The 15,653-nt window shown below is 41.9% G+C and overlaps 1 protein-coding gene and 1 long non-coding RNA gene across 4 annotated transcripts in view; one reads left to right on the forward strand and one right to left on the reverse strand.

Moving 5' to 3' along the window:
- Nucleotides 1–14,973, reverse strand: part of ADD2 (adducin 2) — a 93,594-nt gene extending 78,621 nt beyond the window's left edge. The window contains exon 1 of one of the 3 annotated variants that reach the window (XM_075601348.1): nucleotides 14,824–14,973. The gene's annotated coding sequence lies outside the window, so the exon portion shown is untranslated. Of the gene's footprint in view, nucleotides 1–14,211; nucleotides 14,460–14,823 lie in introns of those variants that run through there. The other 2 variants (XM_075601350.1, XM_075601351.1) reach the window with 2 other exon arrangements.
- LOC142494505 (uncharacterized) lies at nucleotides 6,912–11,855 on the forward strand. The gene is made up of 3 exons (XR_012801493.1): nucleotides 6,912–7,454; nucleotides 9,570–9,701; nucleotides 11,216–11,855. It is a non-coding gene; the product is annotated as an uncharacterized LOC142494505 (long non-coding RNA).
- Nucleotides 14,974–15,653: the final 680 nt, after the last annotated feature.

A 15,653-nucleotide genomic window follows, 5' to 3' on the forward strand; every position in this document is an offset into this window, starting at 1 on the left:
TGCATAATTGGGGCTTCTTTGATCCTTCTCCGGATCAATACCTAGATAGTTTGTCACTATCCCCACCTGCACCTACTTTTATTTCAATTACCATACAGTACATGTGTGATGATTTGGGGCTGCTTTGCTGCCTCAGGATCTGGATGGCTTGCCATCATTGACACAACCATGAATTGTGTATTGTATCTGAAGATTCTAGAGGAGACTGTCAGGCTATCCGTCTGTGAGCAGAAGCAAAAGTGGGTCATGCAACAAGACAATGATCCTAAACATATAAGCAGAGCTACAAAAGAAAGGCTGCAGATGAAGAAATTCCACCTTTTAGAAAGCCTAGTTAAAGTCCGGACCAAAACACCATCGAAATGTTGTGGCAGGACCTGAAAAGAGCTGTCCATGCAAGGAAGCCCTCAAATGTCAGTGAGTTCTGTAAGGAGGAATGGGCCAAAATTCCTCAAAAGCGATGTGAGAAACTTACCAGCAGTTAGAGCAAAAGCTTAGTTGAAGTTATTGCTTCTCAAGAAGGTGCCACCAGATACTGAATCTAAAGGTTCACATACTTTTTCACATATGGTTGTTGAATGTTTAATCATTTGTGGATAAATAAGTGTTGAAAAAGTATCATGTTTTTGTGTCTTTGTTTGATCAAGTTATCTTTATCTTTAATTAAGGTTTAGATTAATAATATTTTAGGTATGAAATATGTGAAAATCCTAAGTGGTTCACAAACCTTTTCTCACCACTGTATACAGTATTTGTCAACACCAGTAAATGTGAAGAAATTCCGTTTTCAAGTGGACACAGTCTGCTTTATAAATTACTGGTTAATGTGACATTATACCTGCATCTTCTATGTTATTTCCCCCATTTTCTTCTACAGTAAACGAGTCACTGATTTCTCAACATGATAGAACACGCCCTTTCTTGGGTATGTAATTATAGGGGAATAATTTTACTGTGGTGTAAATGACAATAAGACTGCGTTCTTCATTATATTACAGCAACAAAGCATATAATACTTAAAACCCCCATGCCTCCCCAATAGCCATGAAGGGGTTAATTCCACCCAAGGCTCAACTATAGTGTTAATCTGTGTTCATTCAGATGTTTGTGGAAGACAAGTGGTAAATAAGCCTGTGAAAAATAAACAGCGCAGACAACGATTTTCTAATCAGAAATGTCCCAATCTGCAATCTATTTGTTATCCTGTAATTATCTGTCTGTACATATCATAATAAGATCCTTGTGTATGAAACTCAAATACTCATTTGGGAAAAAAAAAAATCATCAACATTTTTCTGTCAAATGCTTCTGAAAAATGGTCCCTCTGGCTCAGAGATGAATCCCTATAACCTAACATGCTTAAGGATCTAGGAATAGTTATGTAGGGGTTACAAAACCTATCTTCAGAGAGACATAACCTGGGATAAATCAATTCCTGATGCTGAAATTTGACTGTAAACTCTTAAAAACAGGGATTCTGACATCCTACATATATATCTGTGTAGAATGCCAGTGACATAAGATTACAATATTAGTTAAGACAGGTGTAGAATTAAAGGCACTTACTTTGTTTCACCCCAAACACTTCCCCCTATCCCCCCTAGAACCAGGTTCAAATCTCAACATGAGCCATTTGCGAACTCTATCTTCCTGCATTTAATGCACCAAATTGTAAACTCTTTGGGACGATGCATGTACAGGAATACCCCGGTTTAAGGACACTCACTTTAAGTACACTCGCGAGTAAGTACATCTCGCTCAATAGGCAAACGGCAGCTCGCGCATGCGCCTGTTAGCACATCCTGAACAGCAATACCGGCTCCCTACCTGTACCGAAGCTGTGCACAAGCGGGGAGACTATAGAGCCTGTTACAAATGCGTTATTTACATCAGTTATGCACGTATATGATGATTACAGTACAGTACATGCATCGATAAGTGGGGAAAAGGTAGTGCTTCACTTTAAGTACATTTTCGCTTTACATACATGCTCCAGTCCCATTGCGTACGTTAATGCGGGGTATGCCTGTATAAAACTCTTTATACGCCGTACCACTTTATACCAAAGGCTATTGCTCTAAAAAATATATATTTAATATCCTTGTGCCTTTGCCATCAGCTCATACAAATGACCAAGGCAGCTATATTTAAGAGTCCCTGCCCAATGACCTGTGAAAAGAACAGTGTACAGACATACACAAATTGTGTGAAAAAAATGTGTCTGTAAATTGCACCTGACCTCCTTGCTTTACAATGCAGTGGTGTATCCACTGGCAGTTAAGAGGTTAAATTGTCCTTGTAGAGCAACTCTTCAGCCTGGAATACAAAAGGTTTCCAGTTGTATAGAAGTCACACAATATTCAGCTGGTCCTTCTGCTTTGCTTCCATGCAGATTGTATTTTCAGCACCCTGGACAGCACTCCAGATTAATGCCCAATAGTCTGAATATTCAACAACGGAGCAGGTGGCAGATGGGTTTGTAGATAGGGAAATCCAACTCAATCAAGCACTAGTAGGAAAGCAACCTTCCAGAAATTAACAATGCTATATGTTATGATCTAACGATAGGTTGGGAACAGGGAGATAACGACTCATATTTACAGTAGTAAACCGTTTTCTGCCATAAGGTACCTTCCAACACTGGAGGAAATTTACAGCCTATCCAAGCCAATGAGCTGTTTTCCAGCTCCAGAAGGTGTCGTATGGAAGTAGACTGCTTCATAAATATGTCCCAAAGTGACTTGCTTAAGATGACTGTGAGAATTGAACACACAAGGTGATGAATTCAAACTATACTCCTAACCACTACTCCCAACCTTATTGTTTACAAGTGCAACCAAAATAAAATAAGCATTGGGCACATGTCTGCATGTATACAGCATTCACAGGCCCCTTATTCAATATTCATACACATGGACTGTTTGAGTGCCTACATTGGAAGGTATATTGTGGAAAACAGCACCAGGGGACTGATTTTGAATATGGAGAACTGTTCTCTATTATATTGGTACGAGTTGTTGTAATTGATTTTTATATATGGTATTTTTATGTGCAGTATGTGATATACTTAATTGTGGGAAGGCAGTGGCCACTCATAGAATTCGATCACTGTCGACCGTTACAGCGGGACTGAAACGTGTAGGATGAATATGTATATTCAATAAAGAAATGTTTTCTTCAATTCAACGAGTGCCCGCTACCCTCCTACAATTGAATCTATTCATCACACGGATCAACTACAGGATCGGACCCAGTGACAGCATATGGTGCAGCTCTACTACCGTGTTCCATAACAGGGAGTAATAGGAATGTAAGCTCTAAAATAATGTTTTTAGAATTTTATAGCGCCATTTGATATTTTAGTGTCTGTACACTTTATAAGTATAGGTTATAGGGTTTGATTAGTTAGAACTGTTCATTTCTGATACTATATATTATTACATATATTTATACAATTTTCACTATACGGAGAGAAGCGCAAGAGAGAGTAATAGTTCTCTTTTTCTTAGTACCCTTATTCAATATGCACTGAAATCTTTTTACCTTTGTCAGGAAGAGTTAAAATCTGCTCAAATGAATACAAATCTGCCCAAGCAGGCGTCACTTCATATTGAAAAGAAACCTTGCAATGAGGAAAAAACATTTAGCATCCTGGTGGCTTGAAAGCCATGTCATGTTAACGAGTCTGGAAATTTCCCATTAGGGTCCTTAATTAGAAGAAATGTGGAAGGAAGGGATACGGACTAAGAATGTAAGAGGGCGGATCTCTTATTTGTTACTGTTTGAGATAATTGTTTTATAGCCCAAAAATTCTACTGTCTGCAAAACTTGAAATAGACTGTAGCAAAAAATAAGTAAAACGGCACTAGATTTACTACGGAAAAACATGTGTGGCTCTTTTTTTTTTAACATAATTTTGCCCAGTTTTGCAGCAGTTTACACTTAAAGGGTCAGTCCATTTTAGGATGAGAAGGAACCAATGACAATCATGTTTGAACATTAATCTGGGCGATTTACACTTTTTACAAAAATTAGATATGTAGAAGTATTTGTAACCCATTTTTTAAAGCCAGTTTGTGATCATGGGGAAAGGTTCGATTTCCTCTGGTTATTTGCTTTTGTGTGATATCACTGTGTGCGGAACAGGAGTTTGCAGAGGCAAACCTCTCCCTCCCCCACCCCACTTCCCGCCTTCCTTATTGTTATTGGCTCTAACAGGGACAGGGTGGGCTAGAGGTTAAATAAACATTTGATTGACAACTGTCTCCCATTCCGAAGCCCTGGTGAAAATAAAATGATAATTTCTTTCTAAAGAAACACAAAAAGTCAGATCTTTGCTTTAAATCGGCCATTTTTATGTTGCTTTCAACATTGTGTTTGCAAACCATCAGGGATTGCACCACAAAAGGGAAAAAATAAGATATCTTTTCATCTCCCTCTTTAAAAATAAATATCAATAGCAATACTAAGTAAGTGTTTTGCTGTTGATGGGCTGGGGCTATGTACATTATGCATGAAACAAGTCTATTCAAGATCAGAGGAGGTCATTTGACAGACCTTACAATTTAATGACAGAGGATTTAGCCTTTCAGGTCAGATGAGATGTTCTTGTTGCATGATGCAGAGGAGAGGGGGAATGATGCAGAGGAGAGGGGGAGTTTGCAAAGTGCACAGAAATAATCCCACTGGGATTTTCCCCATAAGTACATAACCTTTCCGTGACTGACTGCTCTGCAATTCCTTTCTTTCAGCACTGAAAAGGTGAAAACCTCCTGTTAAGCCTGTCTCTGACCGAGGGACCAGCAAAGCGTTTCTGACAGAGCGCCGACAGTGTATGCACCGCTGTCCATAGAATTTTGCAGGAACAATGATTCTCTGGAGCCTATAATCTAATTGTGGTGTCTGAGGCACTGGGAGATAAAGTGACTTGCACAGGGTCACAGGAGCTAACACTGGGATTAGAACCAGACCCCCAACTTCAAAGTCATTGCCTTTATCTGTTGAGTCACACACATTTCTCCAATCCCTAAGGCAGTGGTTCTCAACTGTGTTATTGGTAAAGGAACCCTATCATTATACTGTGAAATTCTGCAGAACCCCAAACCTCTATAATAGCGCGTCTGAGATCAGATGCATTGTAAGGAACCCCAAGCCTCTCTAATAGCGTCTGAGATCAGATGCATTATAAGGATCCCCAACCCTCTCTAATATCACGCCTGAGATCAGATGCATTACTGTATAAGGATCCCCAACCCTCTCTAATAGTGAGATCAGATGCTTTGTAAATTCTTCTATATTTAGTACTGTACAATTTTCAAATCATCTGAAAATTGCAGGGAACCCTGGATGAAAAACACTGCCCTAAGGTATGCAACTTGTTTTTCTTCAATATTATATACAATACCTATTGGTTGTGTTATTGCGTGTAATGCAATTAAAAGCTGCAATCTCGGATAGCTGACCAAGAAACAACATTATGTAAATAATTTAACAATCTAATAGTTTTCCTCTGCATGGGAAAGTATTTCTCAGTTAAGTGTTTTCTTTACCCTTATCTCAACCTGTCCACACCGGAACCAATAAAAATAAGGGGAGGGATTTGCATGTGCTTTGGCTTGTTGAATATACTGACATCAGACAAAAAGAAGCAGAGAGAGAAAAGCAGCGCCCCACAAATCTCGGTTCACCATGTTGTTTATGTAGCCATGCCTGGTGTGGCTACTAGTCTGCCCTCACTGGCATGCAAGTCCTGGTAAGAATAGGCAGTGCCAGCACCAATTATGGGTTTTCCCCACACAAGCAGCTCTCCTTGAGTGACAGGGGAGGAGGTGGGACTAGGTCTGTGTTCTGCCCAATCATGGGTTCAGACCTAGTACCTTCCCCCTACTGTACTCAAGGGAGTTGCAACCCCAAATTCTTTAGTTGTCTCTACCGTGAGAGAGAATGGATCACACTGGACTGCTGAGCACTAGCACGATCTGGTCCTCTTCCCTAACGGGGAGAATGAGGGATCACCTTTTCCCCTGGTCCTGCTAGAGGGCTAGGGAAGAGCAGGGACCCTTGACCCAAAGTGAAGGTCCAGGGACCATCCTAAGTCTGGAGACCAGAACAGTGACTTTATTGGGCAGGGACTACATTGACACTGTGATTGTGCAGAAGAATAAAGCCGGTTCCAGTTGAATATACCTCCTGCGTGGTGTGTGATCTTACTGGGGGGAGAGGCAACCGTTTCTACCGTAGGAGATCACCTCCATACATCTGGAGTTTACGGCAGATGGAGGCGCTGTGTACCATGGAGTAGATGTTGGGTATATACCCCCGAAGCCTGTCCTGCAGTTCCCACAACCATCGGCAGACAACTCAGCATTCTGTGAGCCAACAGGTAGCATGCACCATACACCTGGTTACAGGGGGATCTCCCAGAGTGTGGGGGAAACACTGTTACATTTACAAAACAACTTTAAACAATAATTAAATAAAAATACTTATAGGTGTCAGCTTGGGTTTGTTACATTTTGGCAGCAGGCGGGGGGAGGGAGGGGTGAGACATGGGGCCCGGAGTGAAGAACATCTTTCAGTGTGAGCCTGGCAGAGGAAGAAACACAGCCAATCACAGAAGTTGTGCCAGTCTTTAAGGATTGGCCGGCCAGGTCCACTTCCACCGCTGGGCTAAGGAACTTGAGGAAGCCCAAGAAAGGGCGAACGCGTTGTTCTAACCTCTGAGCCATTTTGAACTAGTGAGGCCACCGTCTAGGAGCAGGGCAGAGGAGCAAAGGACTGTACCCGGACGCGGGTTAAGCTTGCCTGCGCACCACGCGCCCTGGACACACATCTCCTGAAGACAGATTGGCGTTTTAGATCCTTAGACCCCTCGGTGTTAGACCTAAGGGCTTTTTTGTTTTATATGTGTTTTAAATAAAGTACTTTTGCCACTTGGACTTGGATCTACAAGCATTTTCTTTCATCTGGGAGAACAGCTACAGCACTGAGACAGCAAGAAAAGAGACCATTCCACGTGGGGGCTCACACGTGGCCGTGTGAGTACTATATTATCGTATATCCTTTCCCCATTCCCTTTAACTTTGTTATCCTTTCATTTTCACAGGATTATCCATTGTTTTCGTTCCCCTATTTTGGGTGGTGAGAAATTAGAGATACCCTCCTCAAGAGTCCACTCACATTTGCCCGTGTGAGTGCATGCAGTATTTTCTTTCTGCATTTACATATATCCCTGTTATTACCTTGTTATGAATTGTGGCCCCTCAGAAACTGAATTATACCCTTTTTGTGTCATCAATTCCTTTTGAGGGACACTTCACTTGAGAAAGGCAGCCGGTTATCAGAAGAATCCATCATCAAGATTCAAGAAGAAGAAAAGAAATTCGGTTTAAAGAAGACACAGAATGAAGACAAAGAAAAGAAACCTTGATGCGATAACACTTACACAAGGCCGTGTAAGTATTTCTGATATTATACACTCCACCATCAGCCCATTCACTAACTTGGGGACCTATATCCCAGAGATGTGTAATCTGTCATTCATTGTATCTCCACCTGTGCTCCCCCTTTTCTTCTTTGTTTCTACCTTTTCCAAAAGAAATGTTTTTTGGTGTGGCGGCCAAGCGTGGCTATGTCACGGCAGCGGTTCAGCCAATGTGGGTGAACCAGCCGTGGGACATCAATGCTACCCCCCAGCCAAAAATCTTGTCTTTGCTCCCCCTGCTCTTCTCTGGACGCGCATCCCATCGCAACCCTAGGACCACAGATCACGGCTTAAACTGGTGCACGTGCAGCCAGGCGCTCCGACGGGTGACTGGGGCCAGAGCCTTCTTGATGATGATGAAAAAAATAAATATATATATATTCATTTAAAAATATTACTTGTGAATGTGCTCACGTCTTAGGCTGCGTCCATGGAAGGACAGTCAGCGCTGAGCCGAGCGGATGCTCCGTGATGAGCCCCGGCATCCTCAATGAGGATGTCTTGAGAAGGGGCTCATGCGAAGGTCCGCAGGCGTGCTGAGGCGTTGGGATTTTCAGCCGACAGGCGAAACTGTTTTTCAGCGCGCTGTTGGCTGAAAACCTCCAATCACAGCAAAGCAGCGTCAACGTCATGGCTATTGTCCCAGCAACCTCACTGCCCCGCCTCCCCCCCTCCCGATCGCGCACGCTGGCTCGCCTGCCAGTCCATGGGATTGCTCCTGACCGGGCAGGCGAACCTCAGCGCGGAGGAGCGCGGGCTGAGGCTCTGTGAACGCAGCCTTAGACAGGCCTGCATCCCTGCTTTTCACCATTATCTCCTAGCATACAGTGCTACCACTGCAGCAAGGGATTCTGGGAAATGATATGCAAATGAGCACACAGTGCCACCTTTTGTCTCAAGACCACATTACATGGTTAAACCCTTAAACCAATGCATGCTGCTTTTAACACAGCTTTTAAACATAGCCTGGGATGAGGTGAAAAGCCAATAAACTCACTCACAGACAGACTGATGAGACCCACAAGGTCGAAACAGTGTGAGGTTGGTTGTACTGGCTTTGGAACTTGAGACATGAGTGTCTAAGACATGTGAATGTGCTCACAAGTAATATTTTGATATGCTATACGGTGGAGGGTTTTAGTCACCTTTTCATCCCACCATAACTTAAATAATGTGTGGTGAAGACCTACTCATGTCTCAAGTTGCAAAGCCGGTACAACCAACCTCACACTGATGAGACCCACAAGGTCGAAACAGTCTGTCTGTGAGTGAGTTTATTGGCTTTTCACCTCATCCCAGGCTATGTTTAAAAGCAGCATGCATTGGCTTAAGGATTTAACCATGTAATGTGGTCTTGAGACAAAAGGTAGCACTGTGTGCTCATTTGCATGTCATTTCCCAGAATCCCTTGCTGCAGTGGTAGCACTGCATGCTAGGAGATCATGGTGAAAAGCAGGGTTGCAGACCTGTCTAAGACATGTGAATGTGCTCACAAGTAATATTTTTATATGCTATATGGTGGAGGGTTTTTAATCACCTTTTCACCCACCATAACTTTTATATATATATATATATATATATATATATATATATATATATATATATATATATATATAAATATATATATATATATATATATATACATATACAACTGTATGCTCATCTGCATGTCTTAGACAGGTCTGCAACCCCGCCTTTCCCCATTATCACCCAGCACACAGCACTTCCACTGCAGCAAGGGATTCTGGGAAATGACATGCAAATATATATATATATATATATATATATATATATATATATATAAAAATAATCACACACACACACATCACGAACGGCAAACGAACTACGATTCTGAATTATGTCTAGAAGCGGAAAGATGTTGAACTATATCTACAGAGATTTCAACCTCCGACGTCCAAAATATCTGAGATTAGGGGGTTCTGGACCAAATAAACAAATGCAAAAGTGCTTATTATGTTCAGTGAGACTCCATTGAAGTCTGAGACCCTGGTGCTAAAAACCAGTGAGACCGACTGCAAAATAAAGGAGATTTGACAGGTTTGTATCTACGCTGTTATGCTGGCAGAACCGAGGCGTGATTCCCACACAGCAGAATGAGTCAGGGCAGATGGTGATCGCTGAAGAACTCGTGCCCGCACATACAGCGCTGCTCCCAAACATGATGACACACGGGGGACTAAGTACCAAACATACAGGGGTAAGTGGGTTGATTGTGCGTCATGTGTTATAATGCAGTCCATGCCAATGTAAGGAGCTCTTAATCACACTGACTTGTACAGTTTTATACAAGAGATTTGGCCGGCTTTATTGACTGCAGAAAAAGGGAGAAAAAAATACAGATAAGATGTGATATTTCAAGTTCTGCATAGTAACATAAGACTGTGTCAAGTTTCTCCCTTCTATAACCACTTCCTCCTCCTCCTCCTATTGCTCCATAACCTCTCCCTATAACACCTCCTATTTCTCCATGTTACCCCTCCCTATAAATCCTCCCATTTCTCCATGTAACCACTCCCTATAACTCCTCCTATTTCTCCATGTAACCCCTCCCTACAACTCCTCCTATTGCTCCATAACCACTCCCTATAACTCCTCCTATTTCTCCATGTAACCCCTCCCTACAACTCCTCCTATTGCTCCATGTAACCACTCCCTATAACTCCTCCCATTTCTCCATGTAACCACTCCCTACAACTCCTCCTATTTCTCCATGTAACCACTCCCTATAACTCCTCCCATTTCTCCATGTAACCACTCCCTATAACTCCTCCTATTGCTCCAAAAGACTGCGCCCTTTAACTTCTCCCATTGCTCCATATAACCTCTACTTACAACCCCTCCCATAGCTTTATATAACCGCTCCCTATAACTCCTCTTATTGGTCCATATATATCCTAATTAAAAATAATAACAAGAGGTATTTACACTTTTCAAAGGGCCCTCGGACCATTTTAATAGTATTCAAAAAGACAAATAGTGGCATGAAGTTTCAGGGTAAAAGATTAACCCTTCTCCAGATGTACTATTGGTCTTTTTGACTACTATTAAAATGGTTTGAGGACCATTTGAACACTGAGTGCGACTACCTCTTCTATTTTATTATTTACATTGTGATGGTTCAGGGGATCCTGACACAGAGATGTTACACACCACTGAAAACGTAAACGAATCCTATCGGCCAAACAGAAGTGCAGGAAAAGTACATATTTTTGTATCCATAAAAACCCTACCTCCTATTACTCCATGTAACCATTCCCTAGAACGTCTCAAATTGCGTCTTATAACCGCTCTCTATTACCCCTATTGTTCCACCTAACTCCTCCCATCGTTCCATATAACCGCTCCCTATAACTCCTCCCATCTTTCCATATAACCGCTCCCTATAACTCCTCCCATCGTTCCATATAACCGCTCCCTATAACTCCTCCCATCGTTTCATATAACCGCTCCCTATAACTCCTCCCATCGTCCCATATAACCGCTCCCTATAACTCCTCCCATCGTCCCATATAACCGCTCCCTATAACTCATCCCATCGTCAATTTTTATAGTTTTAGAATTCTTATTCTGTTTTATCTATTAAGGTATTGTAGTCCTTAATTTTAGGTTTATTATTCAATTCATACCATTCACTTCTGTTTTTAATTAGGTACTAAATAGTGATCTGTTTGTAATAGCCGAATATTACATTATCATACGCATGTTTAACAGGTGGAGTCGCATGACCCCTGTGATCCCCTTGATCCAAGGAACATACTGCACACCAGTGATCTCTTTTGTGGTATATGTCTGTTTAATATACTCCTTGGATACTTGCCAATGGCTAACAGGGACAGTGCTCGAATATAAAAAGGAAGTGGGTGGGTTAAGGCTCCAAATCCCGAGGAAGTGACTGAGCAGTCGCGAAACGCGTAGGGTGGAGCCAAAGGAACTCTGTCGTTGTGTGAGCGACCCGAAGGTAGCAGTGATGTCATCAGAAAGCGTCCAACCATTTGCAGCCGTGAGTGGAGAGTGAGAAGCGGATCCAGCACTGCAGGAACCTGTCGGCGTATCACATGTTGCGGACGGCAATTTTAAATTGTACAAGAAAGCAGAATACATTGTAAGTGTGTCTTACCTTTGGTTTTATGTTTGTATAAGTAAAGTAGAAACGCTATTGCACCATATGGGTCTTTCTCCTATTTTCTTTCGGAGGATCAACGCAGCCCAAGTTAAATATTCTGTCGGACTTTTTGGACTACTATCCATATTGCAGGATTGTGACAATACCCTCTGAACATTTATTGGTACCATATCTTCTTATTTAGAGTGCCGGGAATTGGATTTCCTTATCCCAACCGCTCCCTATAACTCCTCCCATCGCTCCATATAACTCCTCCCATTGCTCCATATAACCACTCCCTATAACTCCTCCCATCGCTCCATATAACTCCTCCCATCGCTCCCTATAACTCCTCCCATCGCTCCATATAACCTCTACCTATGACTACACCTATTATTCTATATAAACCCTCCCTATAGCTCCTGCTCCATGTAACCGCTCCCTACAACTCCTCCCGTTGACCCATATAACTTCTTCTATTACTCCATATAACCCCCTTTAACTCCCATCTCTCCATATAATTGCTTCCTATAACGCCTCAGAATTCTTGCCAAATAAAATAATTAGAAAACGTAACACTTCCGTCTTTGTGCAGGACACAGTCCTAACCTTGCCCATCCCAGTCATCACCATCGCGTAGGTTTCTGAATGTCTCCTATGATCTTGTCCGCTTCACTTTTGGAGTCAATACAGCCCTTGTACATACACAGAAAGTGCAGAGTGGGGCTGTGAGAGCAATACTAAGTACACTAAGACCTGCCACACCTTGCGATATTTCTACTCTCTCCCAGTTATTTACCCACTCAGGGCTGAGGTCCGGCAGCACATATGTTGAACGCTCTTTTAATCGCCAAGGAATTAAAAGGCAATACTGCCATCGGTTACATGGAAACGTCCATTGAAGTCAGTGCGAGTTTCCGTGCAGTTGGGCCCGATTAAGCCCCCCAGAGTGACCTTCATTAAACATAAATAATGCCCATCGGGGCGATGTCGCACAGAAACTCCCCTTGACTTCAATGGGTGTCCCAATGTAATAAGGAGATTATTCATTAAACTAAGATGGTTCCGATCAGGTTGCTATCGCCTGGGATATAACATTGATGGAGTGTTACTCCAATTCTTATGTAATAGACGAATTAAAAACTATTGCAGCTGATCACAATATCAATAGATAAGAAGACTCCGAAACAGTTAGTTCCCAAGAGACAAGAAAATAAATCAATAGATAATATTAAATATTTGGACTAGAAACTTTAATTTCTCCCCATCATGCTGAAAGAAACAGAAAGGGCAGGGATTCCACGGAGTACCGACCAGGTTCTATAAATGTGTCAATATAAGGCATCTATAGACCGATAACCCTACAACATCATAGCTATAAGCCACACCCCTGTGGAAAGTTAAGGCAACCCCTTACGTGCTAGGCAGTAAAATACCACCTAATAAAATATAATATATATATAAAAAGAAGAAAAAAACAGGCGCACACCTAGTGCATTAACGTAATAACATAATTTATGGAACTTAAAATCAAGCAAATGCCCACTCACATAAGTACTGTAAAAATAAGCAGGTATGAGATGAACCACCCCAATAGACTAATTCGTGGTACGGTTAATCAGTTCTTCATTTTATTAGCTTGTGTTCAGGTTATATTAGAGGCGCTACTTCATTGCTTTTTGTTTCTTTTGATATAGATAGATATATAATTAAAATATAGGGAAGCAAACCTAGATTTGATTAAAACCAAACCATTTGTTCCGATACCTCTTAGCACAAAGCAATTGTTTAACAAATGCAATTATAATGTTGGCGGGTCATGTAACATACATTAAATGTAATGAAGAGAGCTCACACTGCCACAGCATTGAAAAACGCATTGCAAGCGATTAACCCATTCAGCGCCAAAGGGGCAGTGCAGTAAATGAGTAGATATAACCCCCACTGCGTAAAAGCTTTGATCTACACATACACAACAGATAAAGGCACGGGGGCAGTAACTGTTGATACGGGGGTCAGAGAGATGGGGGTTGGGTTGTTGCAGGTTTATACATCATGGTATTGTCTACAACACCGTCCACCACCCCTACAAAAGAAAATTGTTCCTGCACAAAAAGGCTATTTCACATTAGAACACAGGTTTAAGTCTAAGATTAACCCCCTTTCTGCTTGAGTTTCCAGCAATATGTTGGAGGGAAAAATAAAAATTGCTTTCCATATTTCATGCTGCTGGAAGCTTTTGAAGTAAAGAGACAGGGACTGTACACTGGTCATTGAAGCTATGCAAGTAAACAATGACACTCCCTTTGACACAGTACAGTTAACCCCTGCAGTGCCAAACCCTGGAGAATAGAGACGTGTGTATGTGTAGAACTCCTGAAATAAATCCAGTATACCAGGATATTTAGCGCTAAAAAGGGGGTCACACCATCATGTGTTATTCCTCATTAAAATATTGTAGTGGTCTCTTATGGAATTAAGGCTTTTGTGGTTTAATTATGGATATTTATCCCCCTCTGGCAGCAAGAGGGTTACGTTTTGCTTGATATCTGCGATGTCCTTCTGCATTGTGAAAGCAGGGATGTATCAGCAAGCATAATCTTACCTGCTGGTAGAATGGTCCACATCTATCCTGTGTTATGAATGGGTATCAGTGCATCTTCCCCCTCCATCCACATTGATGTGAAGCCACACTTACCATCTGCAGGTCTGATTAATGGCCCCTGCATTGGAACCCACACAGTGCCAACATGCCAGAAATGCAGTGCTTGAGAATAGGGCATGCAAGGCTTAAAATAAAAGCAGCCAGCTCTTCTCCTTGGATCCTTCCACAGACACAAAACACCATCATTTTTTTTTTTTATTGTAGAGGGATTTTTTTTTTCTAGACAACTCCCTCTGCAGCCCGCGTGCCCTCTTGTGGCCAAGAGCAGCAGTGCAGCCATGAGCAAATCTCAGCAAAGAACCTGCATTTACAGTATGGATAATACCTGTGCTATGCTACTGTACATCCACCAAGAACACATTATACATTCCAGAAAATTAATATACCCAAAAGATCTGACAATGAAATAGCTTGCAAAGCTCTGGGGAACCCCTTGCGCCTGTAGGAGTAAATGGATGACAAATGTTGCATGACCCTTCAGAGTTATATCAAGATTAAAAATACAGTAAACAGCTCATACACAGAACCAGATTTTATGGTGTCTGTACATACCTTAAAAGCCTCCGATGGAAATGTTATCTGCTGCAGGTTGGCAAGTCCATATTATCTGCTGATTTATGTTCAGGAAACAGAAGCCCAGCCTCTCTCCCCACACAGCTGGCAAACAAAAGGATGTGACAGTGATCTTGCTGGGTCCTCCCCCCTCCATCCTCCTACCACACCCACCCAGCATCAACCCCAGGCTTCTCTCTGCCATCTGAACACAGAAAGAGTTCAGTGTAGCAGAACGTCATCTATATACAATTATAAACACTGGGATATTAACCTGCTGGTAGACAGGATTAACAAAACCAAGACATCTATATGGATTATTCTTCACACAAAGCCCCATCACTTACACACTCGATACATTTAGCCCCTTGGTGGTCATGTTACACTGACCCCTTCGCTGCCAGAGACCAACAAGGCATTGCAGCAGCAAATAGGTTACAATATATGGAGGTTAGGAGGATAAAATCCAATTAAACACAAGGAGACAGTAATTGAATCACAAGTCTTTCCACTCAGTGCCGAATATATGCACTTCAAGTATATAATGTTTGTAAACCCCAGTACTGTAAAGCACCAATCTCACCTGGATAATTTTGTGTGTGTTTGTTTTACATACAGCCAAGGAGTAAAAAATAAATGTATTTTTGGCGGGACTGCTGCTTTAAGGCTGAAGAAAGGTTTTTGATAAACTGGGTGTGATGTTAACCCCCTTTGCTGTCAAAGCCTGCAACACATTGCAAAGCATGTACACCGCACAATCTTTATGTATACTAGGGAAGGCTGCAAACTATTGTATACAGGCATACCCCGCATTAACGTACGCAATGGGA

The sequence above is a fragment of the Ascaphus truei genome, chromosome 5 (assembly GCF_040206685.1).
Source record: "Ascaphus truei isolate aAscTru1 chromosome 5, aAscTru1.hap1, whole genome shotgun sequence".
NCBI classification, from domain to species: Eukaryota; Metazoa; Chordata; class Amphibia; order Anura; family Ascaphidae; genus Ascaphus; species Ascaphus truei.